General features: G+C 48.5%; 1 long non-coding RNA gene across 1 annotated transcript; it reads right to left on the bottom strand.

The window, feature by feature from the left end:
• Nucleotides 1-678: 678 nt before the first annotated feature.
• LOC117073215 lies at nucleotides 679-16,191 on the bottom strand. The gene is made up of 4 exons (XR_004433171.1): nucleotides 16,139-16,191; nucleotides 14,957-15,061; nucleotides 1,061-1,131; nucleotides 679-763 (listed from the first exon to the last, which is right to left on the bottom strand). It is a non-coding gene; the product is annotated as an uncharacterized LOC117073215 (long non-coding RNA).
• Nucleotides 16,192-20,147: the final 3,956 nt, after the last annotated feature.

Raw genomic sequence — 20,147 nt, 5'->3', positions numbered from 1 at the left:
CCCGTCCCCAGTGGAGGAGCATCTGTAGTCACCATCCCTTGCCCGGGGTTGTAGGCACCCTAAGGAAGCTTCCTAAATGGTGTATGAGCTGATAATAATCAGTTGTAGCTCCCGCATCCCCTCAAAAACGTGCTTTTTTTCTTTCTCTATTTTTATTTTATTATTTCATCCACTCGAGCACACATGTGCTCCTTCTTCAATCTGATAGTCTCTCAAGTATTTTAAATAAAAGACTATTTATTTAAATAAATAAATATTTAAATTTTTATTTAAATTAAACCACGCGGGCTGGGTGCAGTGGCTCTTGCCTATAATCCCAGCACTTTGGAAGGCTGAGGCGGGTGGATCACTTGAGGTCAGGAGATAGAGACCAGTCTGGCCAACATGGTGAAACCCCGTCTCCTACTCAAAATACAAAAATTAGCTGGGCGTGGTGGCAAGAGCCTGTAGTCCCAACTACTTGGGAGGCTGAGGCAGGAGAATCGCTTCAACCCAGAAGGTGGGGGTTGCAGTGAGCCAAGATCATGCCACTGCATTTCAGCCTGGGTGACAGAGAAAGACTCCATCTCAAAAAAATAAATAAATAAAGATATGCTTGTGGTAGGCAGAAAATTCCCACCAAGGAGGCCACACTCTCATCCCTCCAACCTGGGACTACGTTACCTTACAGCAAAAGAGACCTTGCAGATGTCATGAAGTCAAGGATTTTGCCAGGGGCAGTGATCCTGGGTTACGTGGTGGACCCCGTGTCATCCCAAGGTGCCTGTGATGGGAAGTCAGGAGGGTCAGTCAGGGAAGGGAATTGAGGACAGAGCAGTGTTGGCGTGAAGTGATTGCTGGAAGGCGCCACAAGCCAGGAAATGCCAGACAGGGCAAGAACAGAGCCTCCCCCCACATCTGCAGGACCCCATCCTGTGACACCTTGGTTTCAGCCCAGGGAGACCCATGAGGACTTCTGACCCCCAGAACTACAGCACAGCACATTCGTGTTGTTTCAAGCAATTGAATATGTGGTCACGTATTACTGCAGCCCCAGGGAACTCACCCCTTGGAGGCTCACCTCCTGCCATTGAAGCCGCAGCTCCCCTCTCTCCACAGGAGCAAAGCGCAACAGAACCCAGAAGACTGGCCCTAAAGGAGAGAAAGAAAGGCAAACTGAATATAAGCAGAGAGTTGCTTTGGCCCAAGTTTGAGGACTGCAGTCCAGGAACATAGATTCGAGTTGCCTCGAATACGGACTCCAATTAGCAGCAGTTACAAGCGAGTTGTAAAAAGAAGCAAAAGGAGGAAGGAAAGAAAAGGAAACAAAGGAGGAGAAGAGGGATGGTCTGTGTGGTGGCTCACACTCATAATGGCAGCACTTCGGGAGGCCAAGGTGGGAGGACTGCTTGAGGCCAGGAGTTTGAGACCAGCCTGGGTTACCTTAGAGATAACGAGATCCCCATCTCTACAAAAAAAATAGTTGTAAAAAATTAGCCAGGCATGGTGGTACCTGTCTGTAGTACCAGCTCCTCAGGAGGCTGAGGTGGGAGGATTGCTTGAGCCCAGGAGGCTAAAGTTGCAGCGAGCTATGATTGTGCCACTGCACTTCAGCACCCTGGCTTACAGAGCAGGACCCCGTCTCTGTACAAGAAAAAAGAGTTCCTAAGTTGTTTGCCAGTAAGTTACATTAAAGTAACATACGCTATGGATTGGCTATACATTGTTCTTTGTATCACAAATTCCAGGAACATGAAGACAATGGGCGAGGTTGCCGATCAGTATCAAAATGCCTTTAAACAGTTGCCCCCAGAGGTGGATCCCTGACTGCTCTGAGCTACTTTTCTTTTCTGCTCAGCTATTTTCAGCACTGTAGGTGGACACCCCACCAGCCCTGTAGGAGGGGGTGAAACTGCCTCTGCAAGATTATGACAGAGAGAGAAGCCTGGCACGGCTGACTCCATCTTACCTCTGTCCTCACGGGTGGGCTGTCCTCATTAGCTCCTGGGCGTAGGCCACTCTAACCATGGGAGGGAGTTAGTTAATAGTTTAACTTGAAAGGATGATATATTAGTCCCTCCCTGACATTGCTTCCCTTCCCGTGCGGGACTGAAACCGCCTTTGTGAGACTAATGAAAGGCCACGAGATTCGGATGCTGGGAGGAGCCTGGGTTCTGCTAACAGGCAGGTACAGCTAAACATCAACCAACCATTGTTACCCAGCTTGTTTTCTGTAATTTCTTAACACTCAGGAGGCATGTGGCCAGAGGTCACAAGATTTGTGGCTTCCTCTGTTGCTCCTAGAGATAACATGACTCTCCTAAGACCTAAGATTGATCTTTTGAGATGTTTTTCAGATTTTTGCATTCTGGCAACCAACTGACCCCACCCAGACATGTGACTCATAACTCAACTGTGGGCCCCCCAGAGGTGAGCTCAGTGCACAAGGACCATCTTCCACACTTCCATTACTTCATCCCTAAGCAATCAGCAGCACCCATTCCCTAGCCCCTCTGCCCACCTAATGGCCCATAAAAATCCTAGCCTCTGTGGCCAGGCTTGTGCCTATAATCCCATAATCCCAGCACTTTGGAAGGCTGAGGTGGGAGGATTGCTTGAGCCCAGGAGTTCAAGACCAGCCTGGGTAACATTGCAAGCCCATATCTCTTAAAAAACAAAAACAAACAAAAAAAAACTGGGCATGGCGGCATGCACCTGTAGTCTCAGCTATACTCAAGAGCTGAGACGGGAGGTCAAGGCTGCAGTGAGCCATGGTTGTACCATTGTACTTCAGCCTGGGCAACAGAATGAAACCCTATCTCAAAAAAAAAAAAAAAAAATTTAAAAAACAGGCCAGGCACAGAGGTTCACACCTGTAATCCCAGCACTTTTGGAGGCCAAGCTGGGCAGATCACAAGGTCAGGAGTTCGAGACCAGCCTGACCAACATGGTGAAAACCTGCCTCTACTAAAAATATAAAAATTAGCTGGGCATGGTGGTGCACATCTGTAACCCCAGCTACTCAGGAGGCTGAGGCAGGAGAATCACTTGAACCTGGGAGGCAGAGGTTGCAGTGAGTCGAGATTGCACCACTGCACTCCAGCATGGGCAACACGGCGAGACTCCATCTCAAAAAAAAAAAAAATTACTAGCCTCTGAGTTCTCAGGGAGGCTGATTAGAGTCATGATAAGCTCCTGGGCTTCCACTTGGCTGTCCTTGTGTTAATTAAATGCTTTCTTTACTGCAGTAACAGTGTCTCAGTGAATTGGTTTTCTCTGTGCACTGGGGCAAGAAGAACCTGTCAAGCAATTACTTGAGGACCTTCAAAGACTCCCCTGCTGGCTGCCTCTTGGGTTTGTCCGGCCGCTTCATGACAACCATGGCCATCTGGTGTCAGCTCATTCTGAAGAAGCCCCCTTGACTGGCCTCTGTAGTTTGTGTGTGTGTGTGTGTGTGTGTGTGTGTGTTTGGCCGAGCCTTGCTCCATCACCCAGGCTAGAGTGCAATGGCACGATCTCTGCTCACTGCAACCTCTGCCTCCGGGGTTCAAGCAATTCTCCTGTCTCAGCCTCCTGAGTAGCTGGGAGTGCAGGTGCCCACTACCACATCTGGCTAATTTTTGTATTTTTAGTAGAGATGGGGTTTCACCTTGGTCAGGCTGGTCTCGAACTCCTGACCTCAGGTGATCCACCTGCCTCGGCCTCCCAAAGTGCTGGGATTACAGGCATGAGCCACTGCACCCGGCCTTGTGGTTTGTTAAGTAAAAATTACTGGAGGCCTTTGCTCTAGACTAAGCTCCTGCACTAGATCTTGACGCACCCGACTAAAAACCAACATGGAGTCACTCACGCTAATGGTCCAAGTCACTCAACAAAAACTGAGTTGCTATCTGGCCTTCTAAGAAATCATGAGAGAATGACAACACCAAATTTCCCCAACTGGCAGCTTCAATGGGCCTGATAATGAATCAAATGTCACCTGAAGGAACCTGAAACCCACCAGCCAGCTATTTTTCTGTTTCTCTGTTCCCACCATACAAGGAAAGTAACTTTGAAATGACCAGTTCACTTTTTTTCTTTTTTTGAGACAGGATCTTGCTCTTCTGGCCAGGCTGGAGTACAGTGGTGCAAGTATGACTCACTGCAGCCTCGTACTCTGGGGCTCAAGTGATCCTCCTGCCTCAGCCTCCTGAATAGCTGAGATCACAGGTGCACACCACCATGCCCAGCTGACCAATCTGATTTTTTGTTGTTTCTGCTTTCTTTAGCCTTTTTCTGTCTTTAAAACCAACTTCCTCTGCTTAGTTCATTGGAGCACTTATTTTATTTTATTTTATTTTATTTATTTTATTCTTTTTTTTGAGACAGAGTCTCACTCTGTCGCCCAGGCTGGAGTACAATGGCGTGATCTCAGTTGACTGCAATCTCCGCCTCCCGGGTTCAAGCTATTTTCCTGCCTCAGCCTTCCAAGTAGCTGTGACTAGAGGCATGCGCCACCACGCCCAGCTAATTTTTGTATTTTTAGTAGAGACTAGGTTTTGCCATGTTGGCCAGGCTGGTCTTGAAATCCTGACCTCAGGTTATCCACCAGCCTCGGCCTCCCGAAGTGCTAGGATTACAGACTTGTTGAAAGAAGCGTTTCCGGATTCTAGAGTTGCATATAAAGCAATTAGTTTAGATCTTCAAACTATATCTGTTGTAATTTTGTCTTTTCGCAGGTTTATTCAATTATTACCTTAAGACTGTCTGGAACAACAAACAAGTGAATCTGAGATTGTCTAGCACGTTAATAACTGATCGCTTAATCCAAATGATCACAGTGTGGGTGGGCGTCCTCCGTTTGGCTTTCAGCATTCTAGACTTTTTATTATTTTCATTTGAATCTACCGTTACAACGTACTCAATGTCCTCAGCCACATCGTCTAATGCTGATACTTTCTCTTAAGTCAAAGAGAGTGAAAATTTAATCTTGAAAATTATTTCAACCTGTCTTAAGACTCTAACTTTGCTCTGAGGGTCCCCCAGGTTTCACCAGCTGTGGGCCAGGGTGCTGCCAGGTGCGGCATTTGCCACGGCGATTGTACAGGGCAACTGTCACCTGGGGCTTGGTTTATGGGCTGCAACATGAGGCTTGTTCTGAGCAGGAAAGCACTACCCATAGCCTGCTGTTCTACGCCTGTTCAGGATGACGTGAAAAGCATCTCAAAGATGTGCTGCCTCTGTGGCAAAATGCTGTTCCCATTGCTATAAGGTGGGTCTGAACAAACCCCCCGCAGCGTGGGAGGGGCAGTGGGGTGGAACTTGCTGCCCCACGGCCTGGAAGGTGACGGAAACAGGGCGCGCAGGAGGGCAGCGAGCCGGCCATTTCCAGAGCAAAAAACGACGTGCGGTGGTTGTTTTGGTTTATGAATTTCCTCTCCGGGAGCAGGGAACCCTGGTGGGGCCTCTGGCCAGGCCTGCGAACAGCGCTGGGCCCTCTGAAGATTAGGCTGTCTCGATTTCATTTCATCTTACAGGCTGAGTATATTTTATGGGTTTTCGTGAAAGGCATGATTTATGCATTGAGACTCCTGGAAAAGCTCCTGGCTTTTAAAAATAATCTCTGAAAATGAATTTCTTCTGGGGGTCAGTGACATTGTCTTGTGGCCCAGGAGGGCTCAGGCCTCGCCAGCATCAGAGTTTAGGTGTTTTCCTCTCCTTTCAAAATCTGCTTCTTCTTTCAAAATTTGTTTTAAAAATATCAGCTATGTGAAATATGTGCGTCTACTTATCTTTTACATGTTTGTGCCCTCCCCTGGCACTTCTCTGCCCTCTTCCTCCGTAGCAGGCCCGTTGTAGCCATTTGTTGATTGAATTTTCAGGGAGGGTACAAATGTTGCTCAGGTGGAAGCAGGGGCAGAGCTGTGCTTTGGAACTGAGGGCCTCGGGCTTTTAGGAGACCCCTGCTGCTGGCCCCTCATGCGCCAACACACGCTCCCTAATCAGGACTTCTGAGGACATCTTGGGAGGGGTTGGGCTGTGGCTTCACTTTGCTCTGCTCCTCATTGAAATGACCCTTTCCCCTTGGCAATTGCCTGAAAAGATTAAAGATCAATCTGCTCCAGCTCAGGGTGTGTCAGCCCAGCCCCCGGCCAGCCCCAGTCTGGGAAGGGAAAACAAAATCAGTGAGGGAACTGGGCACAGTGGCTCATGCCTATAATCCCAGCACTTTGGGAGGCCGAGGCAGGTAGAACACCTGAGGTCAGGAGTTCGAGACCAGCCTGGCCAACATGGTGAAACCCCGTCTCCACTGAAAATACAAAAATTAGCTGGGCACGGTGGCGCGTGCCTGTAATCCCAGCTACTTGGGAGGCTGGGGCAGGAGAATAGCTTGCACCCAGGAAGAGGTTGCAGTGAGCTGAGATTGTGCCACTGCACTCCAGCCTGGGCAACAAAGCAAGACTCCATCTCAAGTTAAAAAAAAAAAAAAAGAAAGAGAAAAGAAAAGAAACTCATTGAGGGAATAAGGAAGGAGGAGGGCAGGTGGAAGAGTTCTATGATCTCCAGGGACAGGCGATGGCAGGTGGCAGGTGGCAGGCAGCGGGTGCTAGAAGGCGGCCGTGTGCCCCTCCCTGGTCCTGAGGGGGAATTGAAGTTAGGGTGAGAAGGAAGGGCTGGGCACTGTGATGAGGTGTCTGATGGGGAGGGGCAGGCACCGTGGCCACCCATCTGCTCTGCAGCTTCCTCTCTTCTATCGCTATCCAAACTCCCTCCAAATCCCTTGTGTTTAAAAGTTTATTATTTTATTATAATTTTCAGGCAGGGTCTCCCTGTGTCTCCCAGGCTGGAGTGCAATGATACGATCACAGCTCACTCCAGCCTTGACCCCCTGGGCTCAAAGGATTCTCCCACTTCAGCCTCCCGCATGGGACCACTGGCTCACACCACCACACCAGACTAATTATTGTATTTTTAAAATTCATTATTATTATTATTATTATTATTTGAGATGGAGTCCTGCTCTGTCACCCAGGCTGGAGTGCAGTGGCACGATCTTGGCTCACTGCAAGCCCTGTCTCCCGGGTTCACATCATTCTTCTGCCTCAGCCTCCCGAGTAGCTGGGACTACAGGCACCTGCCACCATGCCTGGCTAATTTTTTATATTTTAGTAGAGACGGGGTTTCACTGTGTTAGCCAGGATTGTCTTGATCTCCTGACTTCGTGATCTGCCCACCTCGGCCTCCCAAAGTGCTGGGATTACAGGCGTGAGCCACCGCGTCCGGCCATTGTATTTTTAGTAGAGACAGGGTTTTGCCATGTTGCCCAGTCTGGTCTCCAACTCCTGGGCTCAAGTGATCCACCTGCATCAGTCTTTCAAAGCGTTGGGATTACAGGCATGAGCCACCTCACCTGACCTAAGAAAATTTCAAATTTATTTTTATTTTTAATTATGGTAAAAAAACATAACATAAAATTAACCATTTTAACATTTTTAAGTATCCGTTTCAGTGGCATTAAGCACATGCACATTTTGTGCAACCATGACCACCATCCATCTCCGGAGCTCTTTCCTTCTCCCCGGCTATAATCAAGCTCTGCCCCATTCCTCACCAACTCCCATCCCCTCACCCCTCAGCCCTTGGCAACCACCATTCTACGTCCTCTATTAATGTCTTTCTTTTTTTTTTTTGAGACGGAGTTTTGCTCTATCACCCAGACTGGACTGCAGTGGTGTGATCTCAGCTCACTGTAACCTCCCGCTCCCAGGTTCAAGTGATTCTTCTGCCTCAGCCTCCTGAGAAACTGGGATTACAGGCGTCTGCCACCACGCCCAGCTAATTTTTTGTATTTTTAGTAGAGATGGGGTTTCGCCCTATTGGCCAGGGAGGTCTCGAACTTCTGACCTCAAGTGATCCACCTGCCTTGGCCTCCTAAAGTGCTGGGATTACAGTCGTGAGCCCTCTGCGCCCCGCCTGTATTAACTTTAAATATATCTTTTCTTTTTCTTTTTTTTTTTTTTTGAGACGGGATGTTGCTCTATTGCCCAGGGTGGAGTACAGTGGTGCAATCTTGGCTCACTGCACCCTCCGTCTCCCGGGTTCAAGCAATTCTCCTGCCTCAGCCTCCCAAGTAGCTGGGACTGCAGGCGTGCACCACCATGTCTGGCTAACTTTTGGATCTTTAGTAGAGACGGGGTTTCACCATGTTGGCCAGTCTGGTTTACTCCTGACCTCGTGATCCACCTGCCTCGGCCTCCCAAAGTGCTGGGATTACAGACGTAAGCCACCGTGCCCGGCCTTTTTTTTTTTTTTTTTCTTTTTTAACCACACATCACCTTCCTGGGAGAATTTTGCTTGTTTCACATAAGTAGAATGATACAGTATTGGTCCTTTCGTCACTTGACAGTGAGCATAATTGCACCTGCCCTCACAGGGTTAACCTGAATCACATGCCGTGTTCTGGGTGCGAATAGAGTTGTGATGAAGCATTCATCAGGCTGCACTGTGGCCCACTTCGTGGGCGCTAAAGTCCCGTAGCCCTCGCCCCGGATCACGTGCAGCCCCAGTATTCCTACAGAGGGGATGGCTGACGTTAGCATCATGAGGCTCTTGTTTAAGAATTTCCGAGTTGTGCCTCAGTTCCTGGATTCCAGCAGAAAAGCTGACTGACCAGTGTGAAGACTCCGTGGAGGAGCAGAGTCTGCCTGAGAATGCAGATTCTTCCTCTCTCTGTCGCGTGACTTCTCCCCACACTCTTCCACCCATCAACGATCTGGTCCCACACCTCGGCCCACCCCGACCCCCGGAAATCCCTAGCCCCAAACTCGCCAGGGGGCGGATTGGAGGAGTTCTCCCTTCTGCTGGGTCACAGGCCTTCAGATTAAAACTCTGTCTTCTGCAACCCTGAATGTGGGTGTCTGAGTACTGACTCACTGTGCCCTGGGCCTGTTACAGTCACGTAGTGTCCTCAGAGCCCATCCATAATTCTCTTTTTCAATGCATTTTTTTTTTTTTTTTTTTTTTTGGAGACAGAGTCTTGCTCCGTCATCTAGGCTGGAGTGCAATGGCACAATCTTGGCTCACTGCAATCTTGGCCTCCCGGGTTCAACCGATTCTCCTGTCTCAGCCTCCCAAGTAGCTGGGATTATAGGCATCCGCCACCACTCCTGTCTAATTTCTGTATTTTTAGTAGAGATGAGGTTTCGCCATGGTGGCCAGGCTGGTCTCGAACTCCTAATCTCAGGTGATCCACCCACCTCAGACTCCCAAATTGCTGGGATTACAGGTGTGAGGCACTGCGACCAGCCTCATCATTTGTTCACGTGCTGTTGATTGGAAGGAAAAAGGTGAAGGTCTTCACAGATTGTGAGTCAAATCTTGCCCCATGCTGCTTAAGCCTCCTGCAGCTTCCCTTTAGAGGTGTAGCAGGCTGAAGCCCCAGGCCCATCTTCCCGGCCTGCCTCTCTCCAGACAGTCCCAGGTGGGTGCTGGGATCCCCCCTCTTCACTGGGTGCCTTGAATGGGCTGAGGCTGCTTTGCTGCAAGGCCATCCCTCCTGGCTGTTCCTGGGCCCTAAGTACCTTCTTCAAACTCTGTCTTTTGGGTCTTGTTGGAGAAAAGCGTCAAACTCTTTAAAACAATTGAAATTTATTCTGAGCCAAATGAGTGACCACAGCCTGGGGCAGGATCTCAAGAGATCCTGAGAACATGTGCATAGGGTGGTTGGGCTACAGCTTGGTTTTGTATGTTTTAGGAGGACATAGGCCATCAGTCAGTACATGTGAGATGTACATTGGTTCAGTCTGGAAAGGCGGGACAGCTGGCAGCGGTGGGGTGGGGACTCCAGGTCACAGATGGATTCAAAGATGCTCTGATTGGTAATTGGTCGAAAGAGTTAAGTCATATCTAGAGACCCGGATGACTAGAAAGGAATGTCCTGGTGAAGATAAGGGTTTGATAAGGTTTGGCTGCGTCCCTGTTCAAATCTCAACTTCAATGGTATCTCCCAGAACTCTCAGGTGTTGTGGGAGGAACCCAGGCGGAGGTAACGGAATCATGGGGGCCGGTCTTTCCCGCCCTATTCTCATGACAGTGAATGCGTCTCATGAGATCTGATGGGTTTACCAGGGCTTTCTGCTTTTGCTTCTTCCTCATTCTCTCTTGCTGCTGCCACGTAAGAGGTGCTTTTCACCCTCCGCCATGAATATGAGACCTCCCCAGCCATGTGGAACTGTAAGTCCAATTCAAACTCCTTTTCTTTTCTTTCTTTCTTTTTTGTTGTTGTTGTTGTTGAGATGGAGCCTTGCTCTGTCACCCAGGCTGGAGTGCAATGGTGCAATCTCAGCTCACTGCAACCTCTGCCTCCTGGGTTCAAGCGATTCTCCTGCCTCAGCCTCCCGAGTAGCTGGAATTATAGGCGCCCACCACCATGCCCGACTAATTTTTTTGTATTTTTAGACAAGATGGGGTTTCACTGTGTTGACCAGGATGGTCTGGAACTCCCGACCTCGTGATCCGCCCACCTTGGCCTCCCAAAGTGCTAGGATTACAGGCGTGAGCCACCGTGCCCGCTCTAAACCTCCTTTTCTTCCCAGTCTTGGGTATGTCTTTATCAGCAGTGTAAGACAGACCGATACAGGGGTTTCAGAGACCAAGGTTCTCTCATGCGGATGAACCTCTCCAGGTAGCAGGCTTCAGAGAGAAGAGATTGCAGTTGTTCCTTATTAGAAGGTGCCAGGCTCTTAGTTAATTATCTCCTGGATCAGGAAAAGATCTAGAAAGGGAAGGTGATTCTCTACAGAATGTAGATTTTCCCCACAAAAGACAGCTTTGGAGGCCACTTCAAAATATGTCAAAGAAAAATATCTTGGAGTAAACTACTTCCACATATTTCAGGACCAGCGACCTGCCATGTTGGTACCTTGTGACCGCAGAGAGTCTGCTTTGCCCTTCTTCAGGTCTCTGTTTCAATGTTAATCTGATCAGCTGTGCCTGAACTCCAAAGGGAAGAGGGCAGAATGACGGGAGTCTGACCACCCCTTCCCATCATGGCCTGAACTAGTGCTTCAGGTTTACTTTGGAATGTCCTTGGCCGAGAGGAGGGGTCCATTTAGTTGGCTGGGGGCCTTTGAATTTTATTTTTGGTTTGCAGTCTCAACTCAACTGTTCAAGTCACCCTCTGAAATCTTAAAGAGGCCTTCCTTGCCGCCTTCTTTTTTTTTTTTTTTTTTTCGAGACACAGTCTCGCTCTGTCACCCAGGCTAGAGTGCAGTGGCATGATCTAGGCTCACTGCAAGCTCCACCTCCTGGGTTCAAGCAATTCTCCTGCCTCAACCTTCCAAGTAGCTGGGATTACAGACATGCACCACTAGGCCCATCTAAATTTTGTATTTTTTTAGTAGAGACAGGGTTTCACCATGTTGGCCAGGCTGGTCTCAAACTCCTGACCCCAAGTGATCTGTCCGCCTTGGCCTCCCAAAATGCTGGGATTACAGGTGTGAGCCACTGTCCAGGCCTTTTTTTTTGAGTCGGAATTTTTCTCTGCCATCCAGGCTGTGATGTGAAACCACCTTTGCAAAATTATGACAGTAAAAGAAGTCTGCCACAGCTGACTCCATCTTGCTTCTAAGTGCTAAGCTGTCTTCCCTCGTCCCTGGGGGTAGGCCAAGCTAACCTTGGGGGGAATTTAGTTTATAGTTCAACTTGAAAGCGAGGATGATAATAGTCCCTCCCTAAAACTAAATCCCTCCTTGCCCAGGGACTCAAAACTGCCTTCGTAAGACTAAGGAAAGTCCACGAGATTAGGCTTGTGGGAGGGACCTGAATTCTGCTAAAATGTACATATAGTTTCTATAATCTCTTGCTGTTCAAGAGTCATGTGGCCAGAGGTCAGGATCTGTGATTTCCCAGATTGGTCCTATAGATAACAGCACTCTTATAGAACCTAAGATTGGCCTTTGAGATTTTTTCAGATTTCTGGCAATGGACTGAGCCCATCCATACCCATGACTCGTGACTCAGTCCATCCTGGGGCCTCACCCAGAGGTGGGCTCAGTGCATGAAGAGTGTTTTCCACGCCCCTGTGATTTCATCCCCAGCCAATCAGCCGCACCCATTCCCCAGGCGCCTGCCCACCAGGTGGTCCATGCAAACCCTAAGCTCTGAGTTCTTGGGGAGACTGACTTGAGTAGGAACTCCGTCTCCCATATGGCCAGCCTCACATCAATTAAGCTCTTTCTTTACTGCAATGCTGTGGTCTCAGTGAATTGATTTTGTCTGTGCAGCAGCTAGGAAGAACCCATTAGACACGTACAATCATATCCTCTTCCTCTGCGGAAGGAAGCTAGCTCTACATGAATAAGGACCTCGTTTTTCTAGTCCAGAGTTTGGTTGAGCATGGCGCAGGTGCACTGGAGACCCACCTGTTACCCTCACACCTGAGGCTGGGTGAGCCCCCAGTGCAGGAGGTGGAGAGTGAAGGGTTGAGCAGGGAGGGTCAAGAGGTGAACACCCAAGTGTACCGAATTTCTCTTCTCACCACTTAGGAAGGAGTTTGGGAAGCTAAACCAAAGGCTGTGAGTGTGAATGAAATCTCACTTGCCTTTACTAAACTTAGGTAACTGGTCTGTGTGTGATTCCTCTGGCTTTACCAATGAGCAGACGTGAGAGGCAGAATGGCAGGGCAGGAGAGGGGTTTGCACTGGACGGAAAGGCCCGGGACTGCAGCGGACCAGGGACCCTTTGCACCTCGACTCCTTGCGTGAGTCTAGCTGTAGTTACCTGAACAAGCAAAGTCTGGGGTTCCTCCTCCTAATCAAAGTGTATGGCTATCTGCCCCATTAATGTGCTAGTGTTTTGCCAGACCCCTGTTGATTCCAACAGGGAGGGCACTGCGTCCCAGAGGTTGAAGAATAGACTTGGAGCCGGTGAGTGGGGCATGGGGTTACTGAAAACTTACATACAGTCCAGTCCAGGAGTGGTGGGCTGGACAGGAAAACTCTACTGTGTGTAAAAAGTAAGCAGTTTATGCAGCATTTTCCCTTAGTGTCCTCTCCTAGCAACCTTCATTTAACCCAAAACAGAGGGCCTTGATCCCCTGTTCAGCCTGTGTTCCAAGGAATGGGCCAGCGGTTCGGAGGTCCTTCACAGATGGAGAGAGAAACTCCTGGGTGGCCACCCCCAGATTCCTTCGCTCAGGACTCTGAACACACACCCTTCTTAGACCACAGCGTCATTCTTGGGATATTTTGAGTGTTTGCTGTCAGGTGTATCTGCACCAGGTATAGCCTCTAATGCTTTGTAGCTACCACCTTGACTGGCAGCAACTGGAACGTTTCTGCAGAATGAACTCTATTGTCTGGATTTTGTTTCTGGAGTATGTTCAGTAATTCAGAAAGAGCAAGTTAGTTGTCACTCAGGGAACTTACAAGTGGTTTGTTAGAGAAGGGTATCGTGCTCACAAACTCTCCTGAGAACTCTCGAGGGTGGTCTGCCCTAGAGTAAGCAAGTGTGGCTGGAAAATAGAAAACCTAAGGAGTGAAAAGGGGGCTGGGTGCAGCGGCTCACACCTGGAATCCCAAAAGTTTGGGAGGCCGAGGCAGGTGGGTCACCTGAGGTGAGGAGTTCCAGCTTGACCAACATGGCGAAACCCCGTCTCTACTAAAAATACAAACATTAGCGAGGCGTGGTGGTGCATGCCTGCAATCCCAGCTACCTGGGACGCTAAGGCAGGAGAATCACTTGAACCTGGGAGGCGGAGGTTTCAGTGAGCCGAAATCGTGCCATTGCACTCCAGCCTGGGCAACAACAGCGAAGCTTCGTCTCAAAAGAAAAAAAAAAAAAAGTGAAAAGGGGAGAACCCTTCTAGTTACCCTGCACTCACGTGATCATCACATCCTTCCTTGGATCTTGCCAATATGAAGAAAATAAAAATGGCTCCCACGTATTGAGCACGTACTATACCTTAGACAAACACTTTATGTGTATTAGCTCAAGTTGCACCACAACCCTGTAAGTAAGGACTATTGGAGAATTAAAATGATGAGTTTGATTACCCAATGTTACACAGCTAATATACCACAGTTTGGGGTTCAAAGCTAAGTCTGTGCGACTCCCAGGTCTGTCCCTTAAGCAGAAATACCACTCTCACTTAGCAACACAATTTTAGGATTATCTAAAGACTTCTAACCAAAGGTATAGTCTCATATCAATGGTGCAACTCCCTCCCTTAGAGAGTTTGGGAAAAAGTCCTAAAGAATATTTGTAGCAAGATATCATCTATCTTACTATAGATTTTTAATTAAAAAATCTTAACTAAAACTATAATTGATTTAAACTATTATTTTAGATAGGTGTGTGCATTTTTTGAATACAAAAGGCTTACCATTTCTTTATTTTAATTTTTTTATTTTTTGAGGCAGAGTCTCACTCTGGCTCCCAGACTGGAGTGCAGTGGTGCAATCTCAGCTCACTGTAACCTCTGCCTCCGGGGTTCCATTAATTCTCCCACCTCAGCCAGCCTCCTGAATAGCTGGGATTACAGGCGTGTGCCACCACACCTGGCCCTATGGTTTCTTTTTTTTTTTTTTTTTTTTTTGAGACGGAGTCTTGCTCTGCCACCCAGGCTGGAGTGCAGTGGCCGGATCTCAGCTCACTGCAAGCTCCGCCTCCCGGGTTTACGCCATTCTCCTGCCTCAGCCTCCTGAGTAGCTGGGACTATAGGCGCCCGCCTGGTCACCTGGCTAGTTTTATGTATTTTTAAGTAGAGACAGGGTTTCACTGTATTAGCCAGGATGGTCTCGATCTCCTGACCTCGTGATCCACCCGTCTCGGCCTCCCAAAGTGCTGGGATTACAGGCTTGAGCCACCGCGCCCGGCCGGCCCTATGGTTTCAAGATGATGGGATGACAGCATTTCTACCTTACTCTCTTCCTGAACCAAAATGAGGCGGCAAAGTCACAAGAACAGAAGTCTTGCTTTTGGTGAGACTACAAGATACCTGGAACCTGAATCACAGTGTAGAAGAATGGCAGCAGACAGTGGACGCAAACATGACCCCACAGAGAGGACAGTCTGGAGCAGCCAGCGGATCCCTCCACATGACCTGTGTAAAAGGAAAGGAGAATCTCAAGACCAAACTCGCCATGCCAAAGGGAACTGAGTCACGCAATGCCTGCCTTCCCTCTGTTTCCAGACAGATGTGATCCCCCTGCCTGTGTTATCTCATGTGAAATGTAGACCTGTTGAGCATGAGACGAATGCATGACTGGATTTCTCCGCCAATCTGTTTTTTTTTTTGTTTTGTTTTTGTTTTTTGAGATGGCGTCTCACTCTGTCATCCAGGCTGGAGTGCAGTGGGGCGATCTTGGCTCATTGCAACCTCCACCTCCTGGGTGCAAATGAGCCTCCTGCCTCAGCCTCCTGAGTAGCTGAGATTACAGGCACATGCCACCATGCCTGGCTAACTTTTTTGTATTTTTAGAGATGGGGGTTTTGGCATGTTGGCTAGGCTGGTCTTGAACTCCTGGCCTCAAGTGATCTGCCCATGTCAGCCTCCCAAAGCACTGGAATTACAGGCGTGAGCCTCCACGCCCAGCCAGCTCCATTCTTTACACAGGTGAAATGAAGATTCTCTGAGTGTTAATCAGAGACTCGTGAGAATGTGGCCTCTCACCTGTTTGCCCACCCCCTTTGTTTCCCTTTACTCCTTTCTCTTAAAATATTGAAGTCCTCAAAACCCTCTTTGGTAAAAGCACAGGACACAGACTCTATTGTGGCTTGTGTTTCTTTTTTCTGGGCACATGCTCAACCTCAGCAAAATAAATCTCTAAGCCGATTGGGAGCTGCCTGTCACGTTTTGTTTTGTTTTTCAATAGGCCATTTTAAGGACTTTATTGGTCACTGTTTGGTTTACATCCAATAAAGACAAGGGAACAACCACAGGTGCTGGGCCCCTTGCGCGGTCGGGGCCATGCAGGAGTGGTTAACGCCTATTGTTTGTTTAAAGTCTGGATAAGGACTAGTTAGACCCCCAGTTCCCAGCCCTTACAGTTAGTCAATCACTCTTTCCCATTCATTTAGGGGTTTAGAGTTTTAATTTGTAACAATGGAACTGGAGAGATTCCAGTTTGAGAACCAGGCTGATGGAAGGACAGGTATTGCAGCAGGATGTTTTCCTGACCTCGCTGCCGGCGGGAACTGAACTGCGCAGGCACCGGCAGGGACCAACTCCCCTCACTTCCTGCTCCGCCCCTCGTGGGAGCACAGGTGCGCATGTGCAGGAGTCCGGGTGAGAGCTTCCGGGTGCGGCTAGAGCGAACTCCATGCCGGTCCCCCGCGCCCCCCCCCCCCCCCCCCGCAGTGTCTAAAGGAGGGTGCTTGCAACCCCTGAAGCCCCAAAGGAAGTGTTACAGTGCCCTTTGAGCTTTGCCATCTGTGGCCTAAGTGTTAACAGCTCAGCAGAGGGTCAGTATGACAGCCTTTTGCACCCACATTGGTAGAACTTGAGTTCTTGTCTGGTGCCCGGGAGAAATGAGGTTGCATGAATGAATTGAAGGCAGGAGATTTTGTTGCTGATGAAGGTGGCTCTTAGTGGTAAGGGGAGCTGAAAAGGGGACAAAGTGGGAAGGTAATCTCTCCGAAGCTATGCCATCAAGTTGTTCCCTTGAACTCAAGCCACTTCTCTCCAACATCCAGCTGCTTCTTCTCTCCCTGCCAGCTTAGCCAGGGGTTTTTATGGGCACAGGACTGCGGGTGAGGCGGGCCGTGGGTGGTTTTGGAAAAGGCAACATTCGAGCTGGAAAACACAGATGTATGTTTTCACTTTGGGCCACAGTACCAGGTTTTTAGGCTTGAGGGTGTGGTCCTCACTGGAGACCCAGCCTCCTCTGCCCAGAACTTCCCTGCCTCCTGTCCTTATCAGTATTCGGTGAGTTAAGTGTTTTTAATTTCTTTGGGTGTGATAATGGAACTGTAGTTACGGTTTACCAAAAACCCAGTCCTTATCTTTTAGCAATACATCCTGAAATGTTGATGGGTTAAATGGCACAATGTGTGGGCTGGCTCCAAAATAAGCTGGGTGGGAAGAGGGTGCAGGTGCAGGGAGAAGGTGGCTGTGGAGCAGACAAAGCGAGTGATGTACTGGTGGCTGCTGTGGCTGATTGATTGGCATGTGAGGATTTATTAAGCTCATCTCTCTACTTGTGTAGATGTTTAGAATTTTCTGCAATAAGATGCTTAAAAAAATTAAATGATGGCCTGGTGTGGTGGCTCATACCTGTAATCCCAGTACTTTGGGAGGCTGAGGCAGGCAGATTGCTTGAACCCAGGAGTTCGAGACCAGCCTGGGCAACATGGTGAAACCCCGCCTCTATAAAAAATACAAAAATTACCCAGGTATGGTGGTACATGCCTGTAGTCCCAGCTACTCAGGAGGCTGAGGTGGGAGTATCAGTTGAGCCTGGGAGGTTGAGGCTGAAGTGAGCTGAGATTGCACCACTGTACTTCAGACTGGGTGACAGAGTGAGACCTTGTCTAAAAAAATTAAAAAATTAAATGATGTTACCTGGGCAGAACGAAACAGTAACCCACAGCCACCACTTCAGAACAGTCATGGAGGTGAGGGATCTGGGGAAGCAGAATCCAGGCTGGGTGCCTTCAACAGAGAGGCTTTACCCAGTGTTACCCAAGGAGTGGTTCGGCAAGCGGGCAGGCCTGGCCCAGAACCTGTGCAGCGGCAGGGAAGTTCTACAAAGGAAGAAAGAGATTCTATAAGGGAGGGAGAAAGGGGGAGGATGCAGCAAACAGATGACCAGCATGGCCCCACATGGGTGTACTTTGCTCAATGATCTCCTAATCTTGAAAAGTAAGGAAAAAGGCTCCCTTTGAAACATGACTGAAATAATTTTAGCACAATAACAAGGCATCATGATATTAATATAAAGAAAGAGAATTGGAAATTGCATCCACCTGGGTAATTTTCTATCCTTGCTGAGATCAAATTTTCTAATCTGTAAAATGAGGGGGTTGGACAAGATCCATGGCTATCAATCTTCATCCTACTTAATACTGAGCTATTTACTATCTGTATGTCAGTCTTTGCACCTCAAAAATACATAAAATATCTTGAAGTAATCATATTTCCCCATGAAAAATATAATCAAAAACCTACTTAGCTAATTTAATTTGAAAGATGATGAGGCAGGAGGATCAGTTGAGGCTAGGAGTTTGAGACCAGGTTGGGCAACATAGTGAGACCCTGTCTCTACAAAAAAATTTAAAAATTAGCTGGGCATAGTGGTACGTACTTGTAGTCCCAGCTACTTTGGAGGCTGAGGCAGGAGGATTACTTCAGCCTGGGAGTCAAAGGCTGCAGTGAGCTATTATCATGCTACTGAGTTCCAACCTGAGTCACAGAGTGAGATTCTGTGTCTAAAAATATAATAAAAAGTTGAAAGATGAGGGATGTAGTTTGGCTGTGTCCCCACCCAAATCTCATCTTGAATTGTAGTTCCCATAATCCCCACCTGTGGCAGGAGGGACTTGGTGGGAGGTGGTTGAATCATGGGAATGGTTTCCCCCATGTTGTTTGCGTGGTAGTGAGTAAGTTCTCACAAGATCTGATGGTTTTATAAGGGGCTTCCCCCTTCACTCGGCTCTCATTCTTCTCCCTCCTGCTGCCGTGTGAAGAAGGACATGTTTGCTTCCCCGCTTCCCCTTCTTTTTTGAGATGGAGTCTCGCTCTGTCGCCCATTCTGGAGTGCAGTGGCACAATCTCAGCTCACTGCAAGCTCTGCCTCCCAGGTTCACGCCATTCTCCTGCCTCAGCCTCCTGAGTAGCTGGGACTATAGGCGCCCGCCACCATGCCCAGCTAATTTTTTTGTATTTTTAGTAGAGACAGGGTTTCACCGTGTTAGCCAGGATGGCCTCGATCTCCTGACCTCGTGATCTGCCCGCCTCGGCCTCCCAAAGTGCTGGGATTACACGCATGAGCCACCGCACCCGGCCGTTTGCTTCCCCTTCTATCACGATGGGTAAGTTTCCTGAGGCCTCTCCAGCCATGCTAAACCATGAACCAATTAAACCTCCTTCCTTCATAAACTACCCGGTCTCGGGGATGTCCTCATAGCAGGGTGAGAACAGACGAGTACGGTGAGCCCCAGATGGATGAAGGGGGCTTGCTTTCTAGTGTGGCATCGGACAATTGGATGTGCATTCACGGCTCTGCATCTGGTTGATTGTTCTCTGTTTTCCATGTAGAAGTGACTGTAAAACCCGGACTTCAGGATATCACTAGGTTGTCGTTAAAAATGTTTAACTTTAAATCTCTATTGTATATTAATTCCGCAATTTTTAAAATTACCAAATCAGGGTTTATGATCTGAAACAGACTGTGAATCCCATCACAATTTTCAGTTTCACGAGGAACACCCCCATGCATGCGGAGCCTTATGCTGCCCTTCATTGGCCATCAGTCTTGTGATTTTCCTGTGAAAAGTTGTCATGGGTGGGGAAGAAACTAAATCAACCTTTGTTTTCTCATCCATACCAGATCTGAATTTTCTTTCCTGTGGCTATGATTTTACTACAGCAGAGAAGATGTTTTGCCTTAAAAACGTAGGTTTCTGCCCGGGCGCGATGGCTCATGCCTGTAATCCCAGCACTTTGGGAGGCCGAGGCAGGCGGATCACAAGGTCAGGAGATCGAGACCACGGTGAAACCCCGTCTCTACTAAAAATACAAAAAATTAGCTGGTTGCGTGGCGGGCGCCTGTAGTCCCAGCTGCTCAGGAGGCTGAGGCAGGAGAATGGCGTGAACCCGGGAGGCGGAGCTTGCAGTGAGCCAAGATCGCGCCACTGCACTCCAGCCTGAGGGACAGAGCAAGACTCCGTCTCAAAAAAAAAAAATGTAGGTTTCTTGAACTCCTAGGTATATGTCCAAAAGAATTGAAAGGGGGGACTCAATCAGATATTTGTATACCAACACTTTTTTTTTTTAAGAGGTGGGGTCTTACTTGTCATCCAGGCTGGAGAGCAGTGGCACAATCACAGCTCACTGCAGCCTCAAACTCCTGGGCTCAAGGGATCCTCTTACCTCAGCCTCTTGAATAGCTGGGGCTATAGGCATGCCCCACCATACCTGACTCATTTTTATTTTTTATTTTTTAGAGACAGGATCTCACTTGTTGCCC

Source organism: Trachypithecus francoisi, unplaced genomic scaffold (genome assembly GCF_009764315.1).
Source record: "Trachypithecus francoisi isolate TF-2019V2 unplaced genomic scaffold, Tfra_2.0 Lachesis_group4, whole genome shotgun sequence".
Taxonomy (NCBI): domain Eukaryota; kingdom Metazoa; phylum Chordata; class Mammalia; order Primates; family Cercopithecidae; genus Trachypithecus; species Trachypithecus francoisi.
This window is presented reverse-complemented; position numbering and strand designations above follow the sequence as displayed.